The following is a 10,659-nucleotide window of genomic DNA, read 5'->3' on the forward strand; positions in this document are numbered from 1 at the left end:
TGCTATTTCTTTATTTAGGTTTTCAAACTGTCCCTCCATTGTTGTTCTAAGATCCCTAAGCATCCTTACAATCATTATTTTGAACTCCGCATCTGGAAGTTTGATTATTTCCATATCACTCAGTTCATCTCTCGAAGGTGTCTCTTGTGGTTTCATTTGGATTGCACTCCTTTGTCTTCTCATCTTCTTTTTTTTTTTTTTTATTTGTAGAGTTGGTTGAGGCTAGGCTTGGTGTTGTCTGCCTCCAGTTTTCAGTTGTGTTATTTTTAGGTCTTCGTGGGTTGGTATCAGCTATTATTTGTAATCCACTTTCGGATTTGGGCAGCTTTGAAGTCTTGATTTGTTTGTTTTCTTAACAGGTGATAGTCTTGTTAACTGATCTCAGCAGGGGGCTTCCTTGAAACTGTATCCAGGAATGCTGTGGGTGTAACCTGAGACGCTGAAGGTCTCTTCCACCAACTAATCTCACTGGGGACAGGGTTTTTTCTCAGCTTCAGTAGGGGGAGGTGTATCTCAGATCTCCATGGAGATCTGAGTTACTGCCCCTCCTCCCCACTTCTTGTTTTCAGCTGTGTCTTGTTGTGCTGATTGGAGCTGGATAGATGTCTGGAGATCTCTGATCCGGAAGCAGTTCAGCTCTGTTTTGTGAAAGGTTCAGTCCCTCCCCCAGCTATGGCCGCCTCCAGCACGAATGAGTCAGCTTTTTTATTTCGTTTCTTGCATACCTTAGCCCCTCACAGTCTGTCCCTCTCCCTGTCCTTTCCACTTGGGAGATAAGCTGGTCTTTTCAACCCATCTTGCTCCCTGGTCGCCAGGTAAGTGGCTGTGAGCAGTAGTTTCTGCTCTTTTTCCTCTGTGAAATCCTCTCTGGGCTCTCAGCCTCACCCCCCTCCTTCCGTTCCTGTAAGCAGAGGAGATTCAGGCACTCCTTACCAGGATTATTGTGGCTTCCTCTTTGCTCCTTGGTTTTTGAGGGCTGTTCTTGCAGTTCAGTGTTGGTTTTTCATGCTGATTTTTTCTAAATTGATTTGTATTCCAGTTTGGTGTTGAGAGCTGGGCGTCTGTGCATTCGCCTACTCTGCTGCCATCTTCTCTCTCTCCAGTACTTTTTTGACTGAGACTTTAGGGTTTTCTATATACAATACAATATCATATCATCTACAAATAATGATAATTTTACTTCTTTTCCAACTTGAATGCCTTTTATTTCTTCTTCTTGTCTGATTGCTGTGGCTAGGCCTTCCAGGACTATGTTAAATAAGAGTGGTGAAAGGGGGCACCCCTGCCTTGTTCCTGATCTTAAGGATATTGCTTTTAATTTTTTCCCATTGAGTATGATGTTGGCTGTGGGTTTCTCATAGATGGCTTTTATCATGTTGAGGTATGTTCCCTGTATTCCCACTTTGCTGAGAGTTTTGATCATGAATGGGTGCTGGATTTTATCAAATGCTTTTTCTGCATCTATTGAAATTATCATATGATTTTTCTCCTTCTTTTTGTTTATGTGATGAATCACATTGACTGATTAACGAATATTGTACCAGCCTTGCCTCCCCAGAATAAATCCCACTTGATCATGGTGTATGATTTTTTCCATATATTGTTGGATCCGGTTTGCTAATATTTTGTTGAGGATTTTAGCATCTATATTCATCAGAGATATTGGCCTATAATTTTCTTTCTTTGTGTTGTCTTTGCCTGGTTTTGGAATCAGAATTATGCTCGCCTCATAAAAGGAGTTTGGAAGTCTTCCTTCCTCTTGAATTTTTTGAAATAGTTTGAGAAGGATAGGAGTTAGTTCTTCTTTGAATATTTGGTAGAATTCAGTTGTGAAGCCATCGGGCCCCGGACTTTTCTTTGTTGGGAATTTTTTGATAACTGTTTTGATCTCATTTGGTGTAATCGGTCTGTTTAGGTTTTCTGATTCTTCCAGATTGATTTTTGGAAGATTGTATGTTTCAAGGAATTTGTCCATTTCATCTAGGTTGTCTAGTTTTTTGGCATACAGTTCTTCATAGTAGTTTTTTACAATATTTTGTATTTCTGTTGTGTCAGTTGTTATTTCTCCACTCTCATTTCTAATTTTATTTATTTGAGTCCTCTCTCTCTTTTTCTTGGTGAGTTTAGTTAAAGGTTTATCAAACTTGTTTACCTTTTCAAAGAACCAGCTCCTAGTTTCATTGATCCTCTGTATTGTTTCTTTAGCCTCTATGTCATTTATTTCTGCTCTGATCTTTATTATTTCCTTCCTTCTACTACATTTGGGCTTTACTTGCTGTTCTTTTTTTAGTTCTTTTTGATGCAGGGTTAAGTTGTTTATTTGAGCTTTTTCTAGCTTCTTAAAGTGTGCCTGTAGTGCTATGAACTTCCCTCTCAGTACTGCTTTTGCTGTGTCCCATAAATTTTGAGTTGTTGTATGCTCATTGTCATTCAATTCTAGGAATGTTTTTATTTCTTCTTTGATCTCATTCTTAATCTATTCATTATTTCACAACCTGCTATTTAGTTTCCATGTGTTTGAAAATTTTTGAGCTTTTCTGTTGTGGTTCATTTCTAGTTTTATGCCATTGTGATCGGAGAAAGTGCTTGATATGATTTCAATCTTCTTAAATTTGTTGAGAGCCCTTTTGTGCCCTAACATGTGGTCTATCCTAGAGAATGTACCATGAGCACTTGAAAAGAATGCATATTCTGCTGCTCTAGGGTGAAAGATTCTGAAGGTATCTATTAAATTGAGTTGATCTAGTGTGTCCAATAAGTCTGCTGTTTCTTTGTTAATTTTCTTTCTTGAGGATCTATCTAGTGATTTTAGTGGGGTATTGAAATCCTCTACTATTATAGTATTGCTGTTGATCTCGCCCTTTAAATCCATCAAAGTCTGCTTTATATATTTAGGTGCTCCTATATTAGGTGCATAGATATTTATAATATCTTCCTGTTGGATTACTCCCTTTATCATTATGTAGTGGCCTTCTTTATCACTTACTATATCCTTGTTTTAAAGTCCAATTTGTCTGATATAAGTATTGCTACCCCAGCTTTTTTTCATTTCCATTTGTATGAAATGTTTTTTTCCATCCTTTTACCTTCAATCTATGTGCAGTTTTTGTTTTAAGGTGTGTCTCTTGTAGACAGTATATGTACGGGTCCTGTTTTCTTATCCATGCAGCTACCTTATAATTTTTGATTGGATAATTTAATCCATTTACATTTATGGTTATTATTGATATGTAGTTGTTTATTGCTATTTTATTTTTTAAAGCTGTATTCCTTTTTTACTATATTCTTTTCCCACTTTGGTCTGTTTACAACAGGCTCCTTAATGTTTCCTGCAGCATTGGTTTGGTTGTAATGAATTCCTTGAATTGTTTTTTGTCTGGGAAGCTTTTTTATTTCTCCTTTGATTTTAAATGATAGCCCTGCTGGATAAACTAGTCTTGGTTGTAGGTTCTTGTTCTGCATTAGTTTGAATATTTCTTGCCATTCCCTTCTGGCCTCAAGTGTTTCTGTTGAGAAGTAGGATGTCATCCTAATGTGGGCTCCTTTGTAGGTGATAGCTTTTTTTTTGTCTTGCAGCTTTTAATATTTTCTCTTTATTGCTTAGCTTTTGTATTTTAATTATGATGTGTCTTGGTGTAGGTTTTTTTGGGTTTCTCTTTAATTGAGACCTCTGTGCTTCTTGAACTTGTGAGAGTTTCTCCTGCATTAATTTAGGGAAGTTTTCAGCTATGATATGATTGAACAAAGTCTGTATCCCTTGTTCTTTTTCTTCTTCTTCAGGAATCCCTATGATGCAGATGTTATTTCTCTTCAATTTGTCATCAAGCTCTCTAAGAGTTTCCTCAGACTTTTTGAGTCTCTTTTCTTTTTTCTTCTCTGCTTTCATGCCTTCATTCCAGTTGTCCTCCAACTCACTGATTTGATCCTCAGCTCTATCTATCCTGTTTTTAATTCCTTCCATTGTGGTCTTTATTTCTGATATTGTATTTGTCATCTCCGACTGATTCTTTTTTATATTTGCTATTTCTTTATTTAGGTGTTCATTATGACCTTCTATTGTTGTTCTAAAATCCCTAAGCATCCTTACAATCATTATTTTGAATTCCACATCTGGAAGTTTGATTATTTCCATATCACTCAGTTCATCTCCTGAAAGTTTCTCTTTTGGTTTCATTTGGATTGCACTTCTTTGTCTTCTCATTATCTGTGTTTGGGTGTTTTGTTTGTAGAGTTGGTTGAGTCTAGGCTTGGCGTTGTCTGCCTCCAATTTTCAGTTGTGTTATTTCTAGGTCTTCTTGGGTTGGTATTAGCTATTATTTGTAATCCACTTTCGGATTTGGGCAGCTTTGATGTCTTGATTTGTTTGTTTTCTTAACAGGTGATAGTCTTGTTTACTGATCTCAGCAGAGGGCTTCCTTGAAACTGTATCCAGGAATGCAATGGGTGTAACCTGAGACTCTGCAGGCCTTTTCCACCAACTAATCTCTTTGGGGGCAGGGTGTTTTCTCAGTTTCAGTAAGGGGAGGTGTATTCAGATCTCCATGGAGACTTGAGTTACTGCCCCTCCTCCCCACTTCTTGTTTTCAGCTGTGTCTTGTTGCGCTGATTGGAGCTTGAGAGATGTCTGGAGATCTCTGATCTGGAAGCAATTCAGTACTATTTTGTGGAAGGATCAGTCCCTTCCCCAGCTATGGCCGCCTCCAGCATGAATAAGTCAGCTTTTTTAGGTCATCTCCTGCATTCCTGAGCCCCTCACAGTCTGCCCCTCTCTCTCTCCTTTCCATTTGGGAGATAAGCTCGTCTTTTCAACACACCTCGCTCCCTGGTCGCCAGGCAAGTGGCTGTGAGCAGTATTTTCTGCTCTTTTCCCTGGAGTGAGATCCCCTCTGGGCTCTCAGCCTCCCCCCCCCTCCCCTCTGTTCCTCTAAGCAGGGGAGATTCATGCGCTCCCTTCCAGGTTTGTTGTGGCTTCTTCTTTGCTCCTTGGTTTTTGAGAGCTGTTCTTGTAGTCCAGAGTTGTTTTTTCATGCTGATTTTTCCTAAATTGATTTGTATTCCAGTTTGGTGGTGAGAGTTGGGTGTCTGTGCATCCGTCTACTCCGCTGCCATCTTCAGGTCTCCAAATGTTCAATGTTTTTATAAATTTTTTTCATGTAGGAACTCTGGGTGTTTGAAAGGATCCTGGAGACCTTATGCACATCTGTGGAAACTGGATGGAGAGATTCAGGGAAGTATGGACTCTTTAGCTGGCTTAGTTCTCTATGGAGTCAGCTTGCTCCTTTCTGGTAAGACCACAATGTTTTCTCTTAAAATTCACGAAGTAAAGGAAAAGGAATCAATTAAAATAAAACATTAAATTAATGGTAGCCCAGTTGATATATAGATGTGGAGGAAAATTATGATAGCTGGTACATCTAAAAAATAAGGACATTCTCCTATTACAAGGCAATAAATACCAATATCACACTTAAGAAAATTAGTATAATTCAGGTTATGTAACTTCTGATGTATTTTAAATATTCACATTTAAAAATAAATCTCTTTCTGTCTCACAGACACAAAAATAAATCGCTACATTGCCCTTTTAAACCTATCCAATGGAATCTAAATACCATAGGACTTGATATTCATCATTATCTATTTTTTAAATACATAAATAAGCTCTTTCTTAGCATTTGGATATTTTATATCTTTCTTTCCTTGAATTTATATATCTATTCTGCTTGACTCCACAAAATTTTATTTTAATGTATAATTGTTTATGCTTGAAAGTTTTTTTTAATTAAAACATTTTTTAAAATTTATTGATTTAGAGAGAAGAAGGGAAAGAGACAGAGAGACAGAAACATCAATCTGTTCCTGTATGTGCCCTGACCAGGAATCGAACCCACAGCCTTTGCATATCAGGATGATACTCCAATCAACCAAGCCATCTGGCCAGGGCTTGAATGTTTTTTATTGATGATTAGCGTGTTACTCTAAACCAAAAAATGTATTGATTAAAATTGAAATCTTCCATTATATCCTGTAGTCATAAAATTCTATTGAAATCTCATACTTGATTGAAATGTTATAATTATTAGTAGTATAGAAACACTCTATTAGTATGCATTATAATACCACAATTGTAATAATGGTCATAAAATGTAAAAAAACATCGACATCATTGAGGCCTTAGTAAATTGTGTGTTCATGGGTGAATATCGCTTATTTCTAGGAAGTGGCAGGGGCAGCATCAATTCTGTTTCCACTTTTTATAGATGCAAATAAAAATTCACATACAAATAAGTAGTTATGGAAGGAAATTTATACTGTTAGTTTGCCCTGGCTGGATAACTCAATTGGTTAAAGTGTCACCCTGAAGTGCAGAGATTACTGGTTCAAGCCCCAGTCGGGGCATATATAGAAACAAATCGATGTTCCTGTCTCTCTCTCTCTCTCCCTTCCTCTCTCGCTAAAAATCAATATATAAACATTTAAAAATACATGAGTTTGAATTTCTTCATGACTATATGACATCTGTCACATAATAAAGTATCACAAAATTTATTTTAATAATTTTAATAATGATATATCATTTGACAATGCAGTTAGTTCCTCTTTCAATTTTGTTAAAAGGAACTGGAAATGGCCTAGATTGTCAAATATTTGTTATCCAGTTGTTAGACTTACCCTCTTGATTTCTTGGAATCATATTAAAAAATATTTATTAATCATTACCAAATTATTATTAGTTACATGTATTTTTTTCACCTAAAGGTATCATGTTTTCTTGTAAATGCTTGAGAAAAAAATATTGCTCAATTCAATACATTTTATCAATGCAATTAATTTTTCAAATCAAATGCACATACTTTAAATGTATTTATATGGAACTGTGTAGTTACAGATTTTAATTTATAAAAAATGGTCATAGCTCATCAGCCAATTTTTTTGTATTTTCTGAAGTTGGAAACGGGGAGGCAGTCAGACAGACTCCCGCATGCGCCTGATCGGGATTCACCCGGTGTGCCCACCAGGGGGTGATGCTCTGCCCATCTGGGGTGTTGCTCTGTTGCAACCAGAGCCATTCTAGTGCCTGAGGCAAAGGCCATGGAGCCATCCTCAGCGCTCGGGCCAACTTTGCTCCAATGGAGCCCTGACTGCGGGAGGGGAAGAGAGAGACAGAGAGGAAGGAGAGGGGGAGGGGTGGAGAAGCAGATGGGCACTTCTCCTATGTGCCCTGGCCGGGAATCAAACCCGGGACTCCTGCACGTCAGGCCGATGCTCTACCACTGAGCCAACCGGCCAGCGCTCATCAGCCAAATTTATACTGCTCACAAAAATTAGAGGATATTTCAAAATAAATATGAAGTGATAAAATATCCCCTAATTTTAGAGAGAAGTATACATGCCAAAAAACATCTGAGTTCATTTAGTAATTCAAGTATTCATCTCTGTGACAAGTCTTTCCTTCTGGTCCCAGTTCTAGTAAAGAAAGAGAGAGAAATTTTCAGCTATGATTTCTTCAAAGACATTCTCTATCCCTTGTTCATTCTCTTCTCCTTCAGAAACCCCTATGATGTGGATGTTGTTTCTCTTCAAGTTGTCACAGAGCTCTCTTAGAGTTTCCTCAGTCTTTTTAGCCTCTTTTCATTTTGCTGCTCTGCTTTTGTGTTTTTATTTATCTTGTCTTCTAAATCGCTAATTCGATCCCCTGCTTCATCCAGCCTGCTGATGATTCCTTCTAGTGCAGTCTTCATTTGTGATATTGTATTTGTCATTTCCAACTGGTTCCTTTTTATGATTTTAATGTCTTTTTGATGCTTGTTATCTCTTTATTTAGGTACTCCTTTGTGTGTGTGTGTGTGTGTGTGTGTGTGTGTGTGTGTGTGACAGAGAGAGACAGAGAGATACAGAGAGATGGACAGAGGGACAGATAGAAAAAGAGACAGATGAGAAGCATCAATTCATTTTGTTGCAGCACTGTAGTTGTTCATTGATTGCTTTCTCTCATATGTGCTTTGACGAGGAGGCTACAGCAGACAGAGTGACCCCTTGCTCCAGCCAGTGACCTAGGGCTCAAGCTGGTGAGCCTTGGTCAAGCTGGCGACCTTGGGGTTTTGAACTTGGGTCCTCTGCATCCCAGTCCAATGCTCTATACACTGCGCCATTGCCTGGTCAGGCTTAGGTACTCATTTTGACCATCCATTATTGCTCTAAGATCCTTGAGCATCCTAAAAATCATTATTTTAAACTCTGCATCTGGTAGTTTGGTTACTACCAATTCATTTAGTTCTTTTCTGGGGTTTTCTCTTGTTGATTCCTTTGTCTGCCCATTTTGTCTGTGTATTATATAGCATTTTCTGACTTTGAACTTTGTTGTGGTGTCTTTATGAAGAAGATGGGCTTGGTGGTACTGTCCTCCAGGCCACCTGTTTTCCTTGCTCTAGGAATGCTTCTTGAGGGTACTATTTTCCCTTCTGTTGTGAGTATTGAATGTAGTTGGTCCTTTCATGGGTACTGTTATTCCTTCAGGCTTTCTGGCTCTTAGGGTCAACCTTGATCATGTGTATTAGACACTGCAGTGTCTGTCCTGTTGGGCGTATTTATTCTTTACAGAGTCTAGTGCTTGCTGGACTTCTTCTTTGTGCATGCTGCTTGTATAGGTAGCTTAGTCTAGGGATGGTACTATCTGTCAACTACTAATGGTTGTATTGGTTCTAGGTCCTCTTGGGTTTGTTATTTGTAATGTGACATGGATTCCTGTCTGGAACTACTTCTCTGTTCACTGTTTGTGTCTGCATTTCCTGTGTCTGGGTACTGTGGAAGGGGTCAACCTGTGTATAAGAATCAGCTTCCTCCTGCTTAGAGATGACAGCAACTCCGTAAAAGCCCCAAGCTCTGTAAGATTTGCCTTCTCTTTTCAGTTACTCCACCTCCTTTTGCAGCAGCCTGGTCTCACAGAATCTTCTTTAGAAAGACTGTAGTGTGGACTCAGACTGACCTTACCCAACCAACCCCTCTACTGGTAGCAAGCTTGGTGGGTTAGGGCAGCTGAGGTTGGGAATACGTTAGTGGGACCCCCTAATTCAGGGGTCTCTTGGTCAGGATCTCAGTACAGGGAAAATGGCTCCTACTACAGAGCCTAATTCCTCAGTCAGGGCTGAATACTCAAATTTTATTTCTCCCCAGCAAGGTGAGCAGTAGGTTCAGATCGAGTGGGGTGACAGTCTCCTCTGCAGAAGTTCTTACAGCTGGTGAGATCCTAGTCTTAGGGAGGAAGACTGAGAGAGTCCTCTCCTGGGGCTGACTGTGCCCCCTAGGAAGTGGCTATGCCCCTAACCAGACCCAACAATAGACTCACAGGCTCCCACACTTTAATTGTCCATGCTCCAAGCCTATCTTTCTTTCCCCTGTTGAAGCTAGCCCAGCAGGGCAGGAAATCACACACCCAGGCCAGTGGGCAAAGGAAATTAATAGATACTTCTCTGAAGAGGACATACAGATGGCCAATAGACATAAGAAAAAATGTTCAACATCACTAATCATTAGAGAAATGCAAATTAAAACCACAATGAGATATCACCTCACACCTGTCAGAATGGCGCTCATTAACAAAACACAGAATAAGTGCTGACAAGGATGTGGAGAAAAGAGAACCCTTCTGCACTGCTGGTGGGAATGCAGACTGGTGCAGCCACTGTGGAAAACAGTATGAAGATTTCTCAAAAAATTAAAAAGGGAACTGCTTTTTGACCCAGCTATCCCACTTTTAGGAATATACCCCAAGAACACCATAGCACTGTTTCAAAAGGAGAAATGCACCCCCATGTTTATGTAAGCATTGTTCACAATAGCAAAGATCTGGAAACAGCCCAAGTGTTCATCAGTGGACGAATGGAGTAAAAAGCAGTGGTATATATACATAATGGAATACTATGCAGCTGTGAAAAAGAAGGAAATCTTACCTTTTGCAATGGCATGGATGGACTTGGAGATTATTATGCTAAGTGAAATGAGCCAGGCAGAGAAAGACAAATATCATATGATTTAACTTATATGTGGAATCTAATGAACAAAGTGAACTGAGGAATGGAATAGAGGCAGAGGCAGGGACACAGGGAGCAGAGGGACAGCTGTCAGAGAGAAGGGGGATGAGGGGATAGGATCAGAGAAGGTGAAGGGGTTAGTGAAATTATATATACATAACACAGAGATACAGATAATAGGACAGAAAATCCCAGAGATAAGGGGGGGGGCTAGTGGGAGGAGGGCAAAAGGAATGTAATGGGGGACATAGGGGTAGGAGGTGAGGGAGTTATATTGAGTGGGAAACTTGAATCCATGTTAACACAATAAATTAAAATTAATGAAAGATTAAAAAAAGAAAGAGAGAGAAGGGCCCAGGAGTGCGTTGCTGGGTGAACCAGGCCAGTGCTGCAGCCTGTGCGTTGCTCGTGGCCTCCGGAGCCTTCTTCCTCTGACACCAGCCAGGGATAGAGGAGGACGGCGTGTGGAGGGAGTTCTCCCAGCATGGCCAGCGGACCTCGTCATTAAGGAACACAGTTAACTCCAGGAGAGGCAGCATCCTGTCTGGTGCCTTGTGGGGCAGTGACATCCACACTCCTTTTGTTTAGGGCCCTGGTGGATGAACACCTGGACCATGTCCCGTGGAAA

The 10,659-nt window shown here is 39.6% G+C and overlaps 1 long non-coding RNA gene across 1 annotated transcript; it reads left to right on the plus strand.

The window, feature by feature from the left end:
• Positions 1–709: 709 nt before the first annotated feature.
• LOC136378412 (uncharacterized) lies at positions 710–5,899 on the plus strand. The gene is made up of 3 exons (XR_010746611.1): positions 710–815; positions 5,158–5,285; positions 5,814–5,899. It is a non-coding gene; the product is annotated as an uncharacterized lncRNA (long non-coding RNA).
• Positions 5,900–10,659: the final 4,760 nt, after the last annotated feature.

The sequence above is a fragment of the Saccopteryx leptura genome, chromosome 7 (genome assembly GCF_036850995.1).
Source record: "Saccopteryx leptura isolate mSacLep1 chromosome 7, mSacLep1_pri_phased_curated, whole genome shotgun sequence".
In the NCBI taxonomy this organism is placed as follows: domain Eukaryota; kingdom Metazoa; phylum Chordata; class Mammalia; order Chiroptera; family Emballonuridae; genus Saccopteryx; species Saccopteryx leptura.